General features: G+C 35.9%; 3 long non-coding RNA genes across 3 annotated transcripts in view; all 3 read left to right on the top strand.

Annotated features, from left to right (window-relative positions):
- LOC121233241 overlaps positions 1-633 on the top strand; it is an 81,248-nt gene extending 80,615 nt beyond the window's left edge. Inside the window, exon 5 of the long non-coding RNA XR_005932194.1 lies at positions 588-633. This is a non-coding gene — a long non-coding RNA (uncharacterized LOC121233241). The remainder of the gene's footprint in view (positions 1-587) is intronic.
- LOC115340364 lies at positions 630-6,435 on the top strand. Its single transcript, XR_003923031.1, has 3 exons — positions 630-672; positions 969-1,114; positions 6,302-6,435. It is a non-coding gene; the product is annotated as an uncharacterized LOC115340364 (long non-coding RNA).
- An 84-nt stretch (positions 6,436-6,519) lies between these two features.
- The window catches only part of LOC115340362, a 21,084-nt gene continuing 3,689 nt past the window's right edge, over positions 6,520-23,914 (top strand). The window contains exons 1-3 of the long non-coding RNA XR_003923029.1: positions 6,520-7,424; positions 7,813-7,955; positions 18,492-18,629. This is a non-coding gene — a long non-coding RNA (uncharacterized LOC115340362). The remainder of the gene's footprint in view (positions 7,425-7,812; positions 7,956-18,491; positions 18,630-23,914) is intronic.

The following is a 23,914-nucleotide window of genomic DNA, read 5'->3' as shown; positions in this document are numbered from 1 at the left end:
ACATGATAGTATAGGAATTCAATGATTATTTCCTTTTCTTCCTGTGAGCATCGGAAGATTTACCTATGGAGACAAGAAAAGCTTTACTGTCATAATCCCTAAACAGTAGCAAGAAACATGTTTTGTTATCTTCATTCCCTGGGATTCCTAATAATGTTTGTATAAATTAAAAACTGTTAATAGCAGAACACTGTAATTGATTAGCTTCTCTATGTTTACAGCACTCTTTAATTGCTTCAAAATGCTATTTGTCAGCTTCATGTTCTATTGACAATGTTATCGATTTATCCGATTTGGGCTTTGTCTTGTCTCTCGTACATAAAACTCACATATGCAGTTCAAATGGGAAATGACTCTATTGATTTCCTTAACTTGAGCCCAAATGCTAAAGATTTTTGGATAAGCTTTCTCATTACTTAAGCCAAAATCAATAAGAGAGAGCATCTTTTAATGAAAGAGCAGTTTGAGCAACGTACTTCAGAAATGGGGTCCTGTTCATCCTTTGCTTTACAAATCGATCTCCTTGGCTCCTTAAGTGAGGTCCAATTGGTTGACATTGTGGTTTGTCTTTGTGTGTAAACCTGCAGCTTCAGAAAAGAGAAGATGGGCTACAGAGACAGCAGAAGGAAACACTTCCTCTGCGACAGAAAAAAAGATGATCTTCTTATTGAGGTACCACACTATATGTTGTAAGTGTGTTCTGTAAAATTCTGGCTTTTTATGGCCTTTTTTAACTACATAATTTATGGGGAAAATAATATGCTTTTCAGTCCTATCTCTTTGTCTATTATTATTCCTTTGTGTGTTGTTATTACACTATTTAAAAATATTACATACTTAAATGATACAAGTAGTTAATTTGGAACTATCACCTTCTTTTATGATTTTTCTGCATAAAATACTATCACAGACTACAATCCAATCATATTGCTTTGTTAACCTGTTAATTTGTTCTGGTTTTATTTCAGCTCTAGCGTCAAGAAATTAGACTTAGTGGCTCCAGACTAAGCTGTGTAAAGTGAAATCTGAGATAAAAAATGGAGCACTGAAGTTGAAGAGCTACAGAATGAACTGGGTATATCCAGCTAGTTATATGGGCAGGCCAAATGTTCAGGTACTGTACTAAGATATCATTAACTGCCCTGAACTACATAAATTAAGCTGATTATGCCTTCACTTAATTAACTGAGAATGACCTATTGATGTATAGGCAGAGCAAGATAGAGACTACATGCTGCACTGTACTAAATTTATAGGTTTTCAATTAGTTCTACTGTTGACTGAGACTACTTAGAAAAGGAGTTTACTTTTATGTTTTGTAGCAGGTTTTTAAATTAGTAAGTTATTTGAAAATGTTCTGTTTGTATGCTCTCGAATTATTTGAAAAATGATCCAGTGAAAACTGTTTATTCATCTAAATCTATAATTTTTGCCTCATGGCTGATTAACACATATGCAGTATTTGTCTTTGAAATTGCTGTTATGACTTATTATAAGTATTGATTAATCATCTCCAAAATACTAGTCATCTCCAAATTTTAGTCATAATAGTTTTAGAAATTAATTATAAAATTATTTGTTTAAAAGAATACTTTAAAGAAATGCAGGGAAAATCGCCACAAAAATCTGATCACTTTATTATAAACTGAGTTACATACTTTCTTTCAAAAAAAAGTACATTGGCTGTCATTTTAGTTAAGCTCCATTTGAAAAAGAAGTTTCTACAGTCTTACGTACATTACCTGATAGCAATTTACTAAGTATATTAAATAATCTCAGTAATATATTTACAGATTTTGTTCAAAGGAAAATGTGCATTTGTCTAATGTAGGGATTATTATTATGCAGAACTACAGATTCAATTAGTATTTAGTTACAAATTTACTTCTGCTGTAAACATGCTTTGAAAAAATCATGCAGTTAGAAATCAAAGATAGGAAAAAAATATAGCTGTTAATTAGTAATACTACTGCAAATTTTGGGGAAAAGTAATAAGCTTTAAAATGTTAGCATGTAATAGTAGAACTGTTACATCAGGCTGATGAATCTTGTGTAATGTTTCTATTTTAAAAGAGATTTATTTTAAACATAAAGAAAATAATAAAAAAACCTACAGATAAGATTGTTTATTAATATACCAAGGAAAATAAAACATCATGTGTGCTTAGCAAAAAAGACCCTGACTACTCATGTTTGAGTCCCTGAACCAAATTTTCTTTAGCTCATTCTTAGTATAAATTTTTGGGGTAAGGTACCTGCTCTACAGATTTTAATTGTCCAAGATACATTTCTATGACCAAAGTTAATCTAAAATCTGTGTTTTTTCAAAAATGGTACACTAAATGGAAGGATATGTACAGTCTTATCATCCCCTGGGACTAGGTTGCTGTCTTTATTCATGTAGTTCTCTTTAAGCTTGTAAAAAATTTAAAAATTGTATGTACATAGATTATAATATGTAACTATTTTTTTAAGATTAATTTTCAGCTTTTAAAATGGTAATGATTCTTTGATTTGAGTTTTTCATCTTGATGCATGCCTATGATATTTGGTTACCTTATGCCACAGCATTCGTCTGAGGATTTATGGTTAAACTGGCCCTTTGTAATTCAGTGATCACCTTATTAAAGTACTTCCTGAGGTTTTCCCAGCCTATATTGAAGATTACTACATTGTCTACATATGCAGGACTTACTTTTCCTTCAAATGTGGTCCATAAGCCTTTGGTATGTACTGGTCATACATGGAACACAAAACGCATTGTGGTTAATTGATATAGGTCCTTGACTTCACTACAGTTAGACTACAGTGGCAGCCCCAACATCTGGTGCTCAGCTGCTGTCCAGCTGCTTTGACTATCACTGACTGACCAAGCAAGTCTCTGTTTTGCCCCCCTTATTGACACGTGCATTAACACGTGCAACTTGTTATTCTCCTATATGATAATTTCCATAACTGTTTTGTTGACTTGTTTACTGATTCATTCATTGTATTATTGGTAAATGGCTTATGAGTTCTACCACTTGCCTAATACCTGTTTTATCTGCATTCTTCACCAGTTAATTTATATTCACTTCTTGTACCTCAGATCTTTCCCTCTTAACGCATCTTTCTCCCTCTATCCTCTCCCTGTTAACATTTGTCCAGGCCTTTGCCTCCTTTTCTCTCTCCTGTTTCTCATTCCCATTTCTAATTATCTGACTCATTTTTTAAGCCTCATATCTATGACTTAGATCTATTTCTGTAGGAGGTCTTACTCTGTGGATTCTTCATATACAAGATGGTCAGAAATGACACTTCTCTGCTATGCTATTTTTCTCTCCCTTTTCTCTTTTGATTGATTTGAAGCAGTTCATTCACCTCACCCATCTTGTTTCTTTTCCCTGGCGTCACAAACTCTTGCCACCCACTCACAGCCTTAAGTTATCCACACTGTTTACTTCCTTAACTTCTTTTCCCAGTTACCTGAGAAATCTCTCCAAATGCTCATGACTGTCATCTCTTTTCTTTTCTCATTTGCTACCATAATCTCACTGAGCAAACATTTCCAACTGAAGTAGTAAGATCGTTTTCCTGTTCCATCATTTGGACCATGCCACTTTCTATTCTTCTCATTTTCTGTCTCATGAAATTAAAATTTTTTTCCTTAACCTTCATGGGTTTTTTCTCATTTCTGACACTTGTCATTTGCTATGTCTCTTTCTATGTCACGTATTTCAAATTCCTCCTTTTTCCAGTGATGTCAGAGTGAAATAGCAATTTATTTGTCTGCTCCTTTGCTGGCTGTCTTTATACTTCCTTCTGTTAGAATCCTGAAGTGTGCTGTATTCTTCTTGGATTCATCTTTTTCTTAAACTTTTCCTGTTAGTCCACCTTACAGTGATCTTTAAATAAATTTGCCAGTCAATGATTGCAAAATTTTGCATCAGTGGAAGAAAGCTGATGAATGACCCTTTACTCTCACTCTTGTCTCCCTGACAAGAATTTAGACCTTTGCATAGTGTGTGACCATCATGTTTTACAGCTCGCATATTCACGTTGTCATATTTTAATTACTGTGTTCAGTTCTCTCTTCTTCCTATTTATCACACTCACTTACGATTAACTTCAAGTTGGATTACAGATTAATTAGGTCAAGAATCATGCCTACTTTTGTGATTTTTTTATTGGTCCAGCATAACAGGCTGCACTTTTATTTATAATGTAACAGTAGTAGGGTCTGCTGGTTGTAGGGATTCTTGTGCTACCTGTACTGTCCCCAGTAGTTCTCAGGAATGGTTCAGGAGTTTGTATAGGCATAGGCTCATTTCCAGTAGGCAGTCTACATGTTTTATACCACGGATGCTGGCTGATCCATGATCATTGGCCTCAGCGACAAAGAGTAGTTCCTGGCACGTTTAATTTACTGGCATGAATGTAGTCTGTCTTGATCTTGATTGACTTTTGATCACTTCCTTTGCACAAAAAATAGTAGTTCCACTAACAATTGCAACAGTTTAGGCTGAGAGAAGATGAAATTGAATTTGTAATATTATTTTCATAAACTGAGAATAGGTCTGACCATAAGCCATCTTAAATGATTAACAAGTTTCTCTATGTGTAGCACATGAAGTATCTATTTTTCAGAGAATGATACGTAATTATTTCTGCCTAGATATTTGCATGCCTGTCAGAAATGGAGGACTGCTTCTAAAATCCCTTTTCTAGCACAGTTTTGACATGTAAGCTAAGGTCATCAGAATTCTGTAGTTGCCCTTGAAGGATATTTCAGCATCACAGGAAGTGATGGGTGTAGGCTTTCAAACTGAATAACAAACATATCATTCCTTCATTCTGACAAAACTCTTAGAGCTGTATCACCCTGCATCCTAGGTTGTAGTTCTTGGACTGTAGATTTCTTAAAGAGGTGCACTACAGAAACTCAACTTTGCAGGTTGCAGCTCATTACATCTGTTGTCTGTTCCTGAATGTTTCTGTCAGTTAGGTAAGAGATAAGGAAATATGACAAAGAAAAAAAATGCTCACTGGAAAATGCAACAAAGGAAACTATTTATGCCTTTTACTTTAATACTCTCTTCTTCAGTTGTCTACCCTTATATCTTGCTTTTGCCCCACAGATGGATGTGTTGCCATGTATATTACCCTTTTATCACCGTATTTCTCTCTTTCCGAAAACCTTTGCTGTAACTTTGGATAGCTACTCTTCAGCCCAGAGTTTGACTCTGCAACAAAGTATTGTGAACACGTCCAGGGCTTTATCAGCTTCTTCCTAACCTCCCTTTGAAACAGTTGCTTCATGTCTAATATGAGATGCCTAAGGCGTCAGTTTATGCACTTCTACACAACAAACTCTCTATTTCTCTATGGCTGTTTTCTTTACATTGGGGTTTTTTTTATTATTTAATGTATCTTCCAAGCATTTTTCTTAAATGAGATAATACAGGCATAGTTGGACCTTATCCCTAATGGGTATGTATGATTTCCTCCCAGAGAAGTGAGCAGTTTGCCTGGGAGGTTTGCCCTCAGATATGCTGCAAATGTTCTCCTAAAATTCTCCAGCAAGAAACCAGCCAAGAAAAACTGAAATACCTCTACTTTGTGAAGAGCTGAACAAAATTACATATCATAATTTGAACTCTCAATTTGCATTTCACTGATGGGGTTTTTCTACTGACTAGCTGTTGAATACTATATTATATCATGATTTTACATGAGTAGCATCCTTTGAATGCTTGTCCATCTATATATTCACACTCTGTGAATTTGCATTGCAGGCACATTGACTTAGGAGTACTCAGTGGTTCTGTCTAATCTTTCAAATTATATAAAATAATAAAAGTTAATGACTAGCACACAGATTTTTTTCTTAGCAATTCAGAAGTATCTGAGAGAGAGATTTTGAAAAGGGGAGGGAGAAAAATGTGGGTAGTGAATTTGTAAATAATCAACACAATTGAAGAGCTATAATAACTGAAAAGTATCCTTCTCTTTCAAGTGCAGCCTCTTCACAGGTATGTTCACATGGTGGATTATTCTTAGCAATACATTTCCTTTGTAGTGAAAGTTACCTGGAAATGGATCTTGAAATCTTCTTAGAAAAGCAGAATCATAGGACAGCTCTAGGAAATGCATCCTTTGAATGTCCTATCTTGGCAAAGTAACTGGTGAAACTGAATATGAGGTTCCAAGTTACAGCTCTGCCAGTCTCAGTAATGCTGGCAGCCTTCAGTGAAGCCGCTATTGTGGTTAGTGTTGTGGCAGATTTCTCTTACAGCAAATCATCATGTTTTCTGTTGTTCAGTTGGACAATATCTACCGAGAGACGTCCATGTCCTTTGAACTCCCTTAATGGAAAACAGAAAAGAAAGGTATGATTGTCCAAAGGATACAAAGTCACTTTGGCCTTCCAGGCATTGGACCAAGAGGATAAAAAGGTAAATGGTAAGTTGCTTTCTTGACTCAAACTGAATTCCAATAAAATTGATCCAGAACTTCAGGTATCTTCAGTATTTAGGGGAGAATACAGAAGTGACAGTTACAAAGACATGTTCATAGCTAGTTCATCAATGAGCGGTTCACTGGTTCAAAGGCTGAGCTACAAGTATAATGAAGAGCAGATTTAGGCATTATGAGAGGTACTACTGAAGGGTGACATATCAGACAAGAAAAAGCCAATTAGATAATTAAAAAATGCAACACAATAGAGTGAGAAAAGAAATAAACAACAATTAATTACTAAAAGGTGATTTAGCAGCTTTAAGTAACTTGACAGAGAAAATAATAAAACCCCCACACTTAAGAAAAAAGTAGAAAGCATTGGACAAGGTGCAATATATCATGTAACCTAAAATATGAGTTTGGCAAAAAAACATTGTCTGAAGTGTTTTATCATCCAACCACCAATGTTTTGAGGCTATACAAAAACACTTCTTGAAGAAATACTAGTAACTTTTCTTCAGTTACATAACAGATAAGTAATAATACCACTCTATCATCCAGAACTACATTTAAATCTATCCAGAATTCTGTTACAATATACAGGTTCTATACCCAATAGTTATTTAACTCAGACCTCAGAATTTTTCCTGTATTCTTGCCCAGTGTCTTCCACTGGGAGATGCGTTTTCTTAGAATGCTTAAAAGCATACCCCCAGTTTCCCAACTTTGCTCTTCCTTTCATTTGATTATAGAAAAACTAGGATATTTTTTTCAGTTTTTTAGTTCTTTTACTTTCAGAGACCTAATTTCTCCCATATGATCATTGGAAATAATGCTTTTCATTGATTTATTTGCAGTTATAATGAGTGAAGAACTAGTCTGGCAAGAAATTTCTGTGATCATTATGAAAGAATTGTATTACAAATGTGGTATGGATTATCAACATTTATATCAAAAAACATTCCAGAGGACTCCTGGAACCATAGGTAATGGCACTGATGTTACAGTAAAGAAATGTTATACAGTTATGCATTTTTATTAAACTATTTTTCATAATCATAACTGAAAAAATTATTAGTCAGGGCTAACTTACTCATAATTTCATCATCATACATGTTCCCCACACACACTTTTCTATAATAGTGAAAAGTTATGGGAGAGAAGAATAATTGTTTTAATCTTTTAATATAAGCCTTCTATAATATATGTGTTTTTCAATGTACTAATATGTTGCTGTACAAATCAGGATAGTTTATTGACAGATGTATCAATTTTTAAAGTGAACATTAGTTTTTTATATGTTGCTGTATAAAAGGTGTACATACAGTCATAAAGCTCACATTTCTGCAACTTTTTTGATTCCTTTTTTATAAGCATTCAGAAGAATCAGATACAAAATACTCATTTAGTTTGTCAGATTGTATCATGTACTGACAAAATATCATCTTACAAAGAATGCTGCACAGCATAACTACAAGAAAATTAATATACTGCAAGAAGGCCCAAGCTCTGTGCACGTAAGTACATGAATTTTGAGCCTTTCCCAGACAAAAGTATTGCCTGGATTTTCACTAGTATTCTTCATTGATTTACTTGAGTTACACCTAACTTATACCTTTACAGATAAAATTACTGTACAGGCATCAGCTGGATGGAAGGTAAGATGGATATCTTAACCAATGGTTGAATCATCAAAATATAAAGAAAACATTTTGAGTTGCCTTGCAAAATTAAAAAAAAAATACTGCTGGAATGTGCTGGGTCTGGATGGGATGAAGTTAATTGTCTTCATAGCAGCCTATACGATGCTGTGTTTTATATTGGTGAGCAAAATAGTGCTGATAACACACCAATGTTTTAGTTATTGCTGAACAGTCCTTCCACAGCGTCAAGGCATTCTGTGTTTCTCACTCTGACTCACCAGGGAGTAGGCTGGGAGGGGGCAAGAAGTTGGGAGGGGGCACAGCCAGGACAACTGACCTGAAGTGAACACAGGGATATTCCATGTAACATCATGCTCATCAATAAAAATTGAGGAGAGAGGAGTTTGGGAGAGGTAGCCATTGCTTGGAGACTGGTTGGGCATCGGTCTACTTGAGAGAGGTGGTGAGTGATTGCCTTTTATGTGATGACTTATTTTATTTTTTTCTTCCACTTTCCTTCACTTACTGATTAAACTGTCTTAATCTCAGCCCACAAGTTTTCTAGCTTTTGCTCTTTTTACTCTCTTCCTGTCCTGCTGGGGGAGTGGTGTGTGTGTGTGAGTGAACAAGTGGCTGTGTGGTGCCTAGCTGCTGGCTGGGGTCAACCCACCACATCAAGAAAGGAAACTCTTGTTTCTCCTATGAGCTTTTACAATTTTATTCATTTTTAAGACAGAGGAAAAAAAGGGCTAGTTTCACAAAATTGAAGAAAAGAAACTGTATCTTTTCCTCCTGTGCATACGTTGTAGTGGTTATAGCAGTTATTGGGAGCTAGGAGATGAGATGTGACTCAATGTGAACAGAGACTTGAAGTGGAAATGCTCTACCTTTTCTTTAAAACAAATACACAGAAGATATCACAAGTACTTGTTACGGATGCACGCACACTCAAACCCAACAGGTGTTAAAGCTCAGATTTATTCTTCAGTAGGAAAGTTAGTTAGAACTCCGATAACAGTAGTGAACTACAGGCTCAATGATGTAAGGGGAATTAGTACTACATAGCTGACTTAAGAATCCTTGAGATTTAAAAAGGATGACTCAAAATGCACATATCGCTCACCTAAAAGCTGAGGGCTCTCTCCCTTGAGGAGTTACCTCGAGCGGTGCCCCGACCCAAGGGGGAGTCTCCAACTGCAGACCTGCTGCTCCCAGGAGGACTGATTCCAACATGTCCTCTGGCGGGACCCCGTTTATACCCCTGTTGAATCTGACCTGTGGTCATTTAATTCCTATTGGCCAAGAAGGTCACCTCAGTGTACCTGGCACATCTCGATTGGCCAGTTCAAATTTCAACTTGCGGCCTCCAGGGTTTGGGGTTTTTTTCCTCTTCTCCCTGCCTGGAGAAGTTTCATTTCCTGCGGGGGGCACGGAGGGGAGTGTACTGCCACAGTACTCTAATGTTTAGAACTATGGTGTTAGGGGTTTTTTTGCCTCCCAAACTAATTAAATAAAAAGAGATAATTGTTTAAACAAGAAAAATGCTAAATGCATGCTAAACCCTACACACTGTTTCTTTGCAGAGTAGGTTTTTTCATCTAGGGTGGTTTCCAATCCAGAATCTTTCAGTGGCTTTTAGAATTGCCAGGGTTCTCCTACTGGACCATGTACAGGTCCTCTCAGGAAAGATGCAATCCCTTTGTCTCTCCTGCATTTCTCCTTCCTCTTTCTTCACTGTTCCCAAATGTCCCACTTAGAGTGGGCAGCAGCCAGGACAGCATCATTAGGGCACCTTACATGCTGCACAGCCTTTGAAATGAACCATGACAATATGGTACACAGAGGAAAAGAAAAATATATGTTAGTTCTCCTATCTACCATCACACCAGCTTTCTAATCCCCCATCTGAAACAAGTGAAGATTTGCATCCAAGACTCTTGCTGCACGAGCAAGTACTTTTACCTGTATCAAACAAAGAAGGAGAAAGTATCATCTCTCCCTCACATCTGACTGAATGAAAGACTTCAGTTCTTTCCTGAAATATGTCCGGAAAAGTTATATCAAAATAAATAGTTATCAGATTTCAGAACCTTTCCACAGTTGTTGCTGAAGCCAATCACTGTATTTTAATGGAGCTTATGAATCACTGCAGATATGTCCAAACTGGATTTTTCTGTGAATAAAAAATCTGCTAAAAAATTGACTTACACTACTTTTCTGTAATGAATTGAGAACTATCAAGATCAAACAGACTGGTATTAAGGGTGACCAAAAACCTGAAGGGGGAAAATATTAGATGTTTTAAAGATAAAATAAGAAAAGGAATAATAAAATAAAGTCTCTTTTTAAAGACATTTTAGTGCTATGTGGGTTGAGTGAGAAACTACCCATCCCATCCCATCCCATCCCATCCCATCCCATCCCATCCCATCCTATCTTTTTGTGTTTGGTTTGGATTTTCTTTTGTTGAAATTATATTCTAAAATCAGTTCTCATACACTATATTGACACTCCCCTTCTCAGAGTTCCTGAATTTACAGTAGTCAGCTTGACAGCAGAGAGAAGCACGATGACGTCATAGAAATATAAGTGACACAGGGAACTCAAGAATCTTAAAACTAAACACAACCTAAGGAAACAACAGGGTTTTGCAAGTGATACATGAGAAGGAAGACTTGTGAGAGAGGTCAGTGAGACCTGCGAGCTGTTTTGGGAAGTTATCACAGTATTTAAGTCCTTTTGGAAAAGGAATTGGAGAAATGGAACAGAAGAGCATTGAAAGTATCTTTCATCATGAGATACTGTAATCCTGCTTAAGGAAGTAGAAGTTTTTTTGAGAGATAATATGCTGAGATGATATTAATCTCTCTTCTCAGATCATACTGAAAATGTGAATGTCTGGGAGAGGAATATGTTAATCAAATTTTAGTATACAGAGGGGCCAAAACAGGGAACCCACTCTGAATAGTAGATTTTTATTTATGTGTTCATATTTATTTATTTATTTAAAATATTTATCAGTACTTCCTTAACTCAGAATTGACCTTCTTACATTTGTACTCAGTAAGTGCTAAAATCTAACAATATTTTTAAAAACCCCCAAACATTGAACAAAGTATCGAATATATTGAATGTATTGAATGCACCCTCACGAAGTTTGCAGATGACACCAAACTGAGGAGAGAGGTAGATATGCCAGGAGGAAGAGCCACCATTCAGAGAGACCTCAACAGGTTGAAAGGCTGGGCCAGCAAGGATCGCGTGTGGGAATCCCAGTAGAGACAAACCTGAATGTGAACCAGTAGTGTGCCCTTACAGCAATGAAGGCAAACATGTCCTGGGCTGCATGAGCAGAATTTTGGCCAGGATCAATGGTTGTAATTATTTCAGTGAACTTGCTTCTTGTTAGGCTACACCTGTAAAATTATGTTCAGTTTTGGTTTCCTTCAATTCCAGAGAAAAATTGAAAAATTGGAGAGGACTCAATAGGAGGGCCATCAAGATGATTACAGTATTGGAGAACTTGGTATATAAAGAAAGGTTGAAGTATTTGGGTTTTTTCAGCCTGCAGAAGAGAAGGCTTGGTGCAACCTAACCACAGTTTTCTAATACCTCAAAGGTTAAGTATAGACAAGATGGAGGTTCCCTCTTCATAGGGGTGGACGGTGACAGGACAAGAGGCAGAGGGCACTGATGACTTCCAGGGAAATGGCAGCTGATACAAGAAAAAAATTCTTCACCTTGGGAACAAGTAAAATTTGGAATAGGTTGCCCAGCAAAATGATGGAATATTCCTCATCAGAAATATTCAAGACTTGGCTTAACAAGGCCCTCAATAACCTAATCTAGGGACCTGTTTTCAACAGGAAGTTTGAATAGATGATTACTCAAGGTCCCTCCTGACCTAGACTTTCCTATGATTCTAGGTAGTGCTTTTGACAAAATTAATGAGTTAAATTGAGTAATGAATGACAGCATGTATTTATTATAAATGTCCTTATTTTTAATGTTTTCAATGAGATATGCCAGGATTGTAACTTTCTTGTGATGATTGCATCATCTTTTTTGTTTGGAGTTATTTTCATATCATTTTCCAATTTCTCACAATGACCTGCCATCTTCTAAGTGTTTTTTTTTTAAACTATAGTTTGATTAGTTCTCTACTCATTTATGAAGAGTAAAAATTAATACTTCAATACTTTGGGAAAGACTGTGGTGGTCTGTGTGAGAAATCTGTAGAGTTTGTCAAGAGCTTTTCAAGCCCCAGTGGAGAGATTCTGAATTCTTTTAAAGTTCTTTCAGACTTAAAAGATCAATGGCACAGCTTTCTTTTTCATACTTTTTTCCCCTCTCTTTATATTTGAGTTTTTTTCCTGGACTATTCACACCCATTCTGATTTTCAGGTATCTCAGTAATATTTATATTTATTTTATCACAATAAGGCAATATTTATTAACTGTTTCCAACAGCAATCACAAAACACTTAAAAAAATCATGATATGTTATTGTAAGGTCTATAATGGAGATCAGAGTAACTGTGAATAAAATGATTGTAACAAACATCTTTAATGTCTATCATTAGACAATACAGATGATGCATTAGAAAAAAACAGCAATCTTTTCACATTATTTTAACTAGCTGAGTTACAGAAAAACCTCATTATGATAGCTGTTTGTCATATTAATTTCTTCATACTAAATTTAAAGCAATCTGCGTGTGACTTTAGTTTGGATCTCATATATAACTGTTCAGAAATTTTACAAAATGGATTTAAGATGAGATATTCTCAAACCCATCAAAATACTGCATGCCTGTATTTTTAACACAATATTTGTTTTAAATATGATTGAGGACATTGCACATATAGTGTGTATTTTTTCAGTAGAGATTATAAAAAAAGTAAGCAGATAACTGAAGTAGGTCAACATCTGTGGCAGTTTATCAGTCTAACCAAGGGAAGACTATTGCACAAGATGCAGATGCATGTCAGAGCCAAAGATCTCAAGGATCTTAAAATTTTGCAGACCCTACTTTCTTTTCCACTTGTCCTGTTGAAATTTGGTGTTGTCAAGATCTAATTATTTTGGGCACTCAGGATAGGAAGATCACCATTTGCCCCACAAAAGATTCAAATCTCTTCAGAGTGCAAGACACTCCTCCTTGTTTTAGAATTCTTTTTCCTAAATAATCTGTTTTGAAATATATTTCCACAGAAGTATTCTAGGCATTTAGCAATTTGAGAATAAAGGGCTTGACAAGGGTAGTTTACTTTTTATATCACCAGCACTTGGTAGCAACAAGCCATGATCTGTTTTCACTAGGGGAAAATGGAAGAAAAACAGAACTTGTTTCCTAGCTCTGCAAGAACAGCAAACAAATTAAGAATGATGGGATGAAATACTGTTCGTAAAAAGGCAAGTAGACACTGACTAGTTTCAGTGTATTTTCAAGGTTTAAGTTTGACAAAAATCTAGGGTGGAACTGCATAAAAGAATTCAGGCAACAATTCTAGATCTGTGTTCAATGAGATTAAAGGTGAAGAATCCAGTTTGTAGTGTATATGTACTACTGAATTAATAAACTGAAAGAGAATGAGAGAAGACATGGAAAATACCAACAGCAGGACAAAGGCTAATGGTAATAAAAGGTAAGTAATATGGGGTCGAAAGGAATTTCTGGACTAGATAGAAAATAATCGCCCTTAGATCTACTGGCAATGGGAGAAATGAATTAGTTAATGAGAGGTAAGGAAGAAAGTGGAGTAGTAAAGGGAGAAGAGAAGGAAGATCACTAATATTGTGTTCCTCATTTCCTAAGAAAATTAGGCATATGTGATCACACTTTCAATCCATCCTCTAGTGGTTTCAAATTCAAAACTGAAATAAAAATCTCAAAGATAATTTTATAAGTTTTGTGAAAACTAGAAGCTACATAGAAACTCAGAATATGACACCCTTTGAAAGAAGGGTAGGTGTTAGGTTGTCTGACTGAAAGCTAAGCAAATTACACACAGGGACCTGATGAGGCTCAAAAGAGCAACGGGAAAGGTAGAGAAGCCTTTGTAACCTAATGGAGCACACTGAACTGTCTGTTCCTTAGACCTTCAGAGGAGAACAATTAGCCTATTGTCCTTGAGGTGACAGCCACCAAGGTGACTCAGCAAAGTTCCTATCCCTGTAGTGCCATGCAGTAAAGACCTGTGGGTCTTATTGTGAGATGCCAGGGCAACAAAGAGAGTTTTGGGATTGTGTAGAATTTATGATGGGATGTGCTGAGAAGGAACGACTGTGGGGAAAGGAAGGGATCAAGGTCGACTGGGTAGGAACAAGTGTGGAACAGTAGAGAGAAAAGAGGATAAAGAAGCATACGTACACTTTTCTGACTAAGCCCTGTGCTTTATCACCTCGGCATATTCTGCATTTGTATTAAATTCTATTTAATCCTAATTAACTACCTTATATGTGGGTATGCTCTCTATCCTGAGCCTGTACATGTGAATAGTAGCAAACTCCAAACTGGACTAGCTGATGAGTAGGATAAGAGGTGTGAGTGCCAGCCGAGAGAGAGAGAGAGAGAGAGAGAGAGAGAGAGAGAGAGAGAGAGAGAGAGAGAGGTCTGAGGGACCCATGGGTCTGGCTGCCAAAAAGTGGATAGACCAGGATCTGGGAACACACTTAAACAGAATGTCTAAGGCCTGATTCTGGAGAGCCTGTAATGTGTGTGTGTGCGTGTAAGCCAGCTATCAAACTTAAGTCAGACTAGCTGACAGGTAGGAAGAGAGGTCAGAGTGCCAGCCTCGTGAGTGGGACCACAAGTCAGAGAGCTGAGAATCTAGGGGCTGAGCAACCAGAGGAGACCAGGATCCAGGGGCCAGCTATGGGACAATCCTGTGTTATGTGTGTATGTTGAACTTCAGTCCTGGTCAGAGGGAGAGGAGAGAGAAGGTGGGACTGTCTGTGCTGTTCATGCTTATATTAAAGCTGTTTGTATTGATGTGGGTAGCGACACAGGCCCTTCTCACTCTGCAATCTGTGTGGGTAGCCATGTATGCATTGTTTGCATCGTGTGTGTGTGCGCACGCACCTATTGGGAACACATGCTCTACCTCGCTACTGGCTGCAGGAGCTGCAGGAGCCTTGTATCTGTAAGGATGGGACAAGAGAAGTTCTGAAGTCCATCAAATTCATCTACCTCTAACTGCAGCATTACATGGTCCATGTAGCAGCCCCTCTCTGGCTCACCCACCAACACAGGGTAATGACAGACTGGACCTTGCTGTAGTCTTTCCAACTCAGTGGAGTCAAAAAGAGGAAGTAGGTAATGAATGATAAAACTTTATAATAAGTTAGGCTTCATTACTCTTTCTTCTTGTGAAACCAATAGTTCATATGATTATTCTGACTGGGTTTTTTTGGTTGATTTTTTTTTTCCCCTTGCCTTTTTTTTTTTTTTTTTCTTTAAACCAGAAGGGTAATATCATGTCTCGACAATACAAAGTATTTTACTGCTATTTCAGGAGTTGTATTAGAATTAAAGGAACTTTGGGCTGAATGCAGCTTTTCTCTTTCTATTACTTTTATTGTATTTGGAGATCTTGAGCTCAAGTAATGGGGACAATACCCAGGCATCAATAAATGGCTTTTTATTTTTTAGGTATTCTGATGTTTTTGATTATTTGCCTTCTTTCACACCTATATATTTAGAAAAAACAGTATTTATACTTAAGCTAAGTTTAAAACTATACATACCTTGGAACTTTTAGCAAGATACATCTTGCTACCATCTTTGAAATTCTACTGACTTCAGAAGTCAGTATTTATCTCTTAGATTTTACAGAAGTTTTTGACTGCTTATTTATAACAAATTAATATAAGTTTTCCAGTAAAGTCTGTTGCAAAATGTTGCTAATTGACATGTCATTTACCAGACTTTTAATTCTTTTTTAGAAATGGTCATGGTACTTGCAAACTTCTTTTTGCTCAGTTGTGGTTTTTAGCGTGCTTAATGTCTTAGAGGAAAAACAATCAAAACTGTAAAATTAGCCTTTGTTAGACAACTCCATTGAGAATAAACTCTCTTCATGGGAAAATTATATCGAAGCGCTGTATTCTTATTTAATTTGAACAATGTGAACAGAGTTGAGAAATGTACCTTTGAATCCACAAAATGTAATACTGTTTAAAGATTAAGTTTCAGAAGTGTGTTTGTTAATGATAACTATAATGTAATGTTTTTCTAGAAATTGTTTTCAGAATATTTTAATTTTAAAAGCATCGGCATTTCTTAAACTTGGATGCACAAAACTAGGTTCTCAAGTGTATGTTAGCTACATACAGCTTGATTATGAAAAATACTGCTTAATGCTTAAGATTGTGCATCAATTATTTTTGAAGATAAATTACCCTTTTGAAGCTGGTAGCTAAGTAGTGTTTAGATGCTGTGCTAGATCACTCAGGATGACAGACTCCTGAGACAAATACAATTGTAACTATAACCAGTCTGCAGTGCATATTCTGCCCCAGATATCTTCTTAGAGCTTCTACACAGACACTACTCATTCTCTGAAAGTAAGAGCAAATTTAACATTCTAAATAGCAAAAATAAATTATTGCAAAAAATAATGAATAAATTGTTTTCTTGCATTAACACTAAATTAAGGAATAATTACTGGAGTTCATAAAAGATCAGCAAATAATAGAGGCTTGGTTAATCAGGCTGATGGCAAAGACAAACTTTAAAATATCTTGTTGATTTTTTCATTTAGTGAATTTAAACTTAATGTTATTTGAACGCATTTACATATGACACGCATGGACTGGGCAGGGTGGTTGTCTCTGAAATTTTATTTTGCAACCAGAATGCACTTCTTTTTGCTCTTTGCATTCTTTGTCACTTTTAATATCTTTGGTGATTCTTGAAATATTTGGTGCTGCAAATACGACCTGTCGTTTCGACAAGTGGACTGATTGAACCTGTCAGACTGGTGGAATTTACAGTAAATTCACTGCAGCACAAGTGAAACCATAAGAAATTTTATTGTCTTAAATAGCTGGATGTAAGAGTCATCTCTTTTCATCAAAATACTATCTTGCATTTAAGTGCAAAAGAAGAAAGTTCATTTGTAAACACTCCGCATAGTAGATTCAGTTAGAATACTTACATTAATATAAATAAATTTTTAAGTATTTTAAGATTTTGTTCTAGGAAGTCCAAAATGACTTTTTTTTCCCCTTGATTCTATTTATTTTGAAAATAGAATATTGACTATTAAATCAGAGACCCTTACAACAGAATCTGTTACATGAAAATGAAACACACTGGTATTCACCACAGGTTTAGTAATTTGTCAAATACAACATTTAAGGGTATATAATTGTCCTTTTTTTGGTCACTGTCTTATTTAAAACATGCTGACCACATATTTTTTAAAATAATATAGAATAAAACATGACTTTTTTCTAAGCTATATTACAGTGAGTGATTGTTTTATGTAGATAGTCAATTCTTTCTTCTTTGTAAAGAATTTCGTTGTACTTTGTAGTTTGCCAGTGTTTGAGGACATATTCCTTGCGAGGCCAAACATGTTTCGGTGCCTATTTTGCTATGTTAAACCTAATAGTTAACTTTGTTATTATGCCTATATGAATACTAACACTGTAATAAAAATCATTTTAATAGTCCTGTGAAGCAGACCACATAAACCAAGAACACTTATTTTCATTGAAGGCTTGTGCTAATTTTTTATTAAGAGATACATTAAACATTGATACATCCAACCTCTGATTGAACCTTCAGAGTTGTCACGTATAGGGGTAGCTGAAGATTTATTATGCAATATAAAATTAGGCGCATACAGTAAGCTTCATAATAAATGACCTTTGCAGACTGGAGATTGCCACATAGAATAGTTTCTTTTGTTGCACAGAAGAAAAGGATTTGAAAAAACAAATACAAAGACATAGAAGTTGGAAATCCTAAAATGAAAAATATTCTCAAATAAAATAAAAAAATTGTTTCCTGATGAGAAAAAATATCCTTGGAAGTCGGTATTTCAGTGATGGAAAATCAAAATATGGTAGATGATAGACAAATATATTTTGGCAACACTTTTTTGACATGCTATAATAGGAATACAGTGAAATAATGAGATAATAAGTCTGACCAATTTAGATTTTTGTAATAGATCAAGAAATGCTTGTTAAAGATTTATTAAAAAGCTCATTACAAAAAGATTTCTTTGGTGCATATAATGTATAAGTTAATGGAACAATAAGGTACCTTGGTAGAAGTAAATATTTATTAAATAGTAAGGAACAATATAGAATGACAGAAAGGTTAACTTCTTTGTAGCATATTTATCTCATTACTTATTCTTATTTCTGTCTTTTCTGTTGATTTAAATACACAGCTGGAAGACCAAAAGACAATTGTTTAGCAGCACAGGCAGCCTTCAGTGGACAATCAGAATGTGCCTACGGCTGAAGAAACTCTCTGGCGTGATGCCTTTGTCACTCTCAAATCTTATTTCACAGAACTTGAAAAGAAGGTACGTCAAAGCTTTAATACGGCTCAGCCACAAAATAGGAGTGACAAAAGAGCTCATAACAGAACTAGCAAAAGCAACATGCAGAGTATTTTGAAAATGATACTGTGTATAAAGCCTAAATAAATTTTCATTTTATTTATTTTTGACTGTGGAAACAGCATTAATTACACTGAAGTATATTTATACATAGTGGGGAAAAAACTGTAATTAAAACCACCACTTTTTTCCTGCTTAGTTTACTGTAAAAATATCATATGACTTTTATGACCTAACACCTAGAATTATTACAAAGGAAGATGTGCCACTGTGTAACTCATGTTTACACTGAGTAAAATTAATAGACCCGGGTGTAGACTTTGTCTACTTTTGAAGCATAGAAAATGTGGCAATATATGAGAATGGCATGTTTCTCTCTATTTAAATTAAATCATTTTTTAAAAATAGGTCTACAAACTTACTAGTTTAAGGACTAGACTTTTATTACAGAATATTTACATCCATTTATTTATACCAGAATAAATAAAATTAAAAATGCAATTAAAACTGTCAAGCTGGGACTATTTTACAGAATCAAGTTGGTATAGATTGCTTTCCCTCTGTGAAATGAGTTGGTGATGCCTTTGCTGTAAGTAATGGACTAGTGATGTGTCACTGAAATTGTGTACAGTGCTGTTCACAATCTTTGACAATCTCAACCCCCAAGACGTCCACCATATCATGATAAGCTAGTGGCAGATTGTCTAAATAATGAGTAATATTATGCACTGCTGCTACCCGTGATGCATTTGGTTAAAGCATAGAGGCTTCACTGCAAAGTAGTAATTTTTTTTTTATTTCATAAAAATGAAAATATCTACTTGTTGCAATCTAGCAACTGGGTAGATGGAATAAATGTTCTAAAAGCTATTACAAATAACTAATAATTTTTAATTAGGTAACAATAGCAACAGAAACTAACAAATTAGGAAAAATATAATTTTAATAAATAAAATCTACAGAGACTAGGATTATTAAATTGATGGACATTTGTCTCCAGTACATGTAGTATGCATAGACTGCACCATCCAAGGTTATCAGCTTCTGGGTAACTGCTTTGCTGAGGAAACGAGGAAGAATTTACCTGAGTGTACACACATCGTCAGGGCAATTTCTCAGCCTGAGTTGGTTTTGTCTACATACAATGTGTATGCAGTATAACCTAGATCATAATGTCTCTGAATTTTCACTTGCTGTAAAGAATGACATTGTGAAAAGTGTACATTCATTAACTTTAGTTTTCAGCTAGTATAAATGTCACTTCAAAACTTACACTTTTTTATAGCTGGTGAAAAATTTCAGTTTTATTTTGTTTTGTTCTTAAACTTACTTGGAACATTTCTACAGTGTTGCAATATAAGATCCACAGCTACTCACAATAAGCACCTGGAGCAACCAGTTCTTGTCTTCTGGATGGGTAGCAGTCGTACTTTAAATTCCTCCTATGTGCTACTGTATTACAAGAGGTGATAACACCTCTTGGGTATGTGAGGAGCACCCACTGTTTTGTTTTTGTTCAGGCAAGACTATTTTATATTATGGTCACCCAAAATATTTAAGTGGCACCAAAACCTTTGTTTTCTGTTGTTAGGCATATGATAGATCAGGGTAAAAGAAAAAATAATACAGTTGAGATACCAGGTGAGTCAACTGTCTGTCTTATAAGTGAGAATTTGGTGTCATGGATTGTTCTTCCTTTCAATATCGTGCCACTTACTAAGTGGTGTTCTTTCCTCTGGTCATTTTTTTGTATGGTCTGAGTAGTGGCAGCTGAGGAGAGTGCTAGAAGAGAATCCTTTCAAAATGTGATGGAAGAACTCAAACATTTTGTAGATTCGGTTGCTCTATGAAATGTACATGTAATATCCTATATCTATCATAATTCAAGATACATTATTATGTGTAAGAATACAGGAATCTGAATGGTTTATAACTTGTGGATTATTATTTTCTCCATCTTAAAGACTGATTCATGATTTTCCTCTAGTATTGCAGAACTTTATCATTTGGCTGTGAAATGTGAATCAGTGGTAAAGGGATTAATATCTTGTGATATATATAGTCAGTCAAATAAGACTCTTCTATTCTTGTCTTAAAACAGGAAACTTTGATTCTCTCCTTAATTTTTTTTTTTTAATTCCTTTTACATACCATTGTTGTAAATGGGGAAGCAAAGATAGAGTGGATATAGGGATCTGTATACAGGACAAATGTTCCCTACATATTTGTGGGGAGAAAATGGCCAGATCTCTACAATGGAGCTGAGACGTCATTGCCAAGCTCTATGTGACAGTGCTAATACAAGTGTAGTCACAGGTCTATGTCCATATGCATTTCTCAGCAGTGACCCATCTCCCTACCAGGACAAAATTGCATACCCTTGCCCTTCCATAAGAAGAAAACAAAGCAAATAATTTTGATTGTTGGGGAATTAGGACTGCAAAGCATGTTACCAACTGCACTTGCTCCACGTGATGGACCTGACAGATTATCAGTCAAGGTCAAGATATGAATATAAATATTTTTGCTTTTCTGTCTCCCCATCAAGAAGCAGATTGCAGCTATAATTCCTAGCTTTTATATAGTCTTTCTCCTCCCTTTTTTTTCATCCTTGCTCCTATACCCATTTAAACCTTTCATCATAAATGTCATGGCTATTATGTATTGCAGACAAAATGGATGAATGTGAAGAATGATATCAGAAATGCCCATACCTCTCTAATACTATTGCCTGCTGCTGGACTTTTCAATTTACTCTTTTTGGGCAGTTTGCTTTAGAAGGAAGAACAGAATGATGGAGGTCTGGCTCAGTTTCAGCCAGCTAAGTTAGTAACTAGGATGAACAGGGAGCGTATATTTCTAAAGTTTTCCTTTTTCTTTCACATTTTTTCTTTAACACTTATTTTACTTAGCGGCAGAATGGCAACAAAATTGCCTCAACGGCAGAAGTAATTCCTTGATACCAAGACTCTGGAAACATTCCTTGTGGATTTGGGATGTAGGAAGGTTAGATTTCTTTCCTTTTTTGTAATTAATTGCAGAGTCCTTGAAAAAAGATGAAACAACAGAATGGAAATTGGCTTCTTGTGGCATCCCACAGCCTTTGTTTTTTCCTACAAAGTTATACAGCAGATCACAGTTGATTCTTCTGAATTGTGTGTTGATTTCGACTGTTGTTATACTTCTTAGAAAAGTGATTATTTTAATTTATATAGATTTTAATTATCTCTTCTCAAATGTACTTCAGCAGTTTACAGTGTCTTGAAGAAGTTTATTCTGATTGATGAGTTTATGTGTTTTGTAAACCCCTTGGGTTCTGGGGTTTTTTTTTTGTAGGCAAAGAAACTTTTGGATACACTGATTCATTCCACAGAGGTGAAGCTGCACAGTGGGTGTCCCCAGGCCCAGCTAACAGCAAGACTGAGCACAGATTTGCAATAGGCACACAAGCACGCAAAAGCACAATGCATGTACCTATGCAAGTGGCCAGCCACACAGATTAATGCAGACGGGAAACACAGCACTCATACAGACACATACAGCACTAAATGTGTTACCCTGTTTCCCCTCTCTGGCTGATCAGTATGAAAGCCAATTAGTGGCAAATATATACATATATGTACATATATACAGTGTGGATCCCTCCAGTAACTGGAGCTTACACACTGCCTGTGCAGAGTATGGGCAGAAATGTGCCCAATTATGTGAGTTTGTAGAACTTTTGCCTTTTTAGAGGATTTATAAAGGTTGTGTTAATTCCTTGCTCTTGCTCAATAAAAGGATATGTAATGTGGAATACAGATTTCTATAAGATACAACACTTCTTTCAATGCTGGGTATGTTGGGTTTTTTTTGATTTTTTTTTAACTGGAGCTGACCAGTTGTTCTGGACTTCAAAATCAGCTTTTGCATGTGATAGTCAAGTTAAGGATGGCAACTTTCTGGAGTTCTTCAGGAAAATCCAATCTGTAATTCGAGATTTCCAGGGGGCATATATTTTACATAGAGAGATCACCTCAGTGTTGTTATTTCTGTTTTGATTTCTGATGGGATCATTAACAGTTCAAGGTTCTGCATGCTCTCTGTATGATTAGTTTTTTCCCAGTAATTGCTTTCTTTTCAGAAAGAATTATCAGTCCCTGAGGAAAATACAGATTCTGTTGACACATCTCTGTCTCAGTGAACATTCAAAAATAGAATCTGTACTGTCATAAACTATGGAGATTTGTAAAATGATTCTTAGTGATGAGAGCTTTTCTAGTTCCTGGCAGAATCTGTTTTATTTGTTGTCTAACCACCTCAGTAAAATAGCACCTGGCCCTCTTAGAACCAATATATACCTAATGTCTCATGCTCATTTTTAGCTTTGCTTGTCTCCAAGTATGATTACACTCAGTGTACTTTCTCATCAAGTAGCAGGTCACTGTTTTTCACACTGTTGGGTTTCTCAGCTGTGGTGATGAAATCAGCTCAATGTTCACAAGAACTGCCCCTCCACCTACTGTGTCTTCCTAGAACAATGATGTCAAGTGTGTCTGTAGTGGAATTGCAAGGTCGTTTGGGCATCTTTGTTGTATGTGGGCCTTGGATTCAGAAGGAACAGAAATTGCATTTCAGTATTCCAGAGTCCCATCTTTGCAGTTCAGGCAAAGCGTTCCTATTTCATATCCAAAATTGTCACATACAATCAATGATAGCTAACTCAATAACCCTTTACAAGATCACTACTGGTGTAGAGTTCTATAGCAAACAGACAATGGGAGATCTGCTCCATAGTGTTCTTGGTGATCTTGATGTGTGTGACCAACTTTGTTTAGGTCTGCTTGCTTCCCACAATGAAGAGAAGGCATCAATTCTTGTGCTCCCATTTGCATAAGCATACAGGCTCTTTTGGGAGGACATTCCTTATTCCATCATCATATTGGTGTATATATTTCCATTATTTCCACTGTGATCAGATCTTCTGGTTAAGATGGAAAAGGAATCTGACTGCTTTGCTATGGCACGCATAGCATAACACCCTGTAATTGCAGCTGTAGTCCAATTTTGGTTCTCCTTCAAAGTCTTCCAGTGTCTCTAGGATTTTATTTCTGTGGTTGAAGTAAAACTGAAACAATGCCAAATGCATTCCACACTGTGTTTCTTCATACTAAGGAAGGGAGCATGGCTTTGAGTGTTAACTTCTGCAAGGACTGCAATGGAAAAACTTCTCAGATCTCTAATGATAGGACATATTTATGAGTATGTAT

Source organism: Aquila chrysaetos, chromosome 4, assembly GCF_900496995.4.
Source record: "Aquila chrysaetos chrysaetos chromosome 4, bAquChr1.4, whole genome shotgun sequence".
Classification (NCBI taxonomy): Eukaryota; Metazoa; Chordata; class Aves; order Accipitriformes; family Accipitridae; genus Aquila; species Aquila chrysaetos.
Note: the sequence above shows the minus strand (reverse complement) of the source record. Positions and strands in the feature narration are given on the sequence as shown.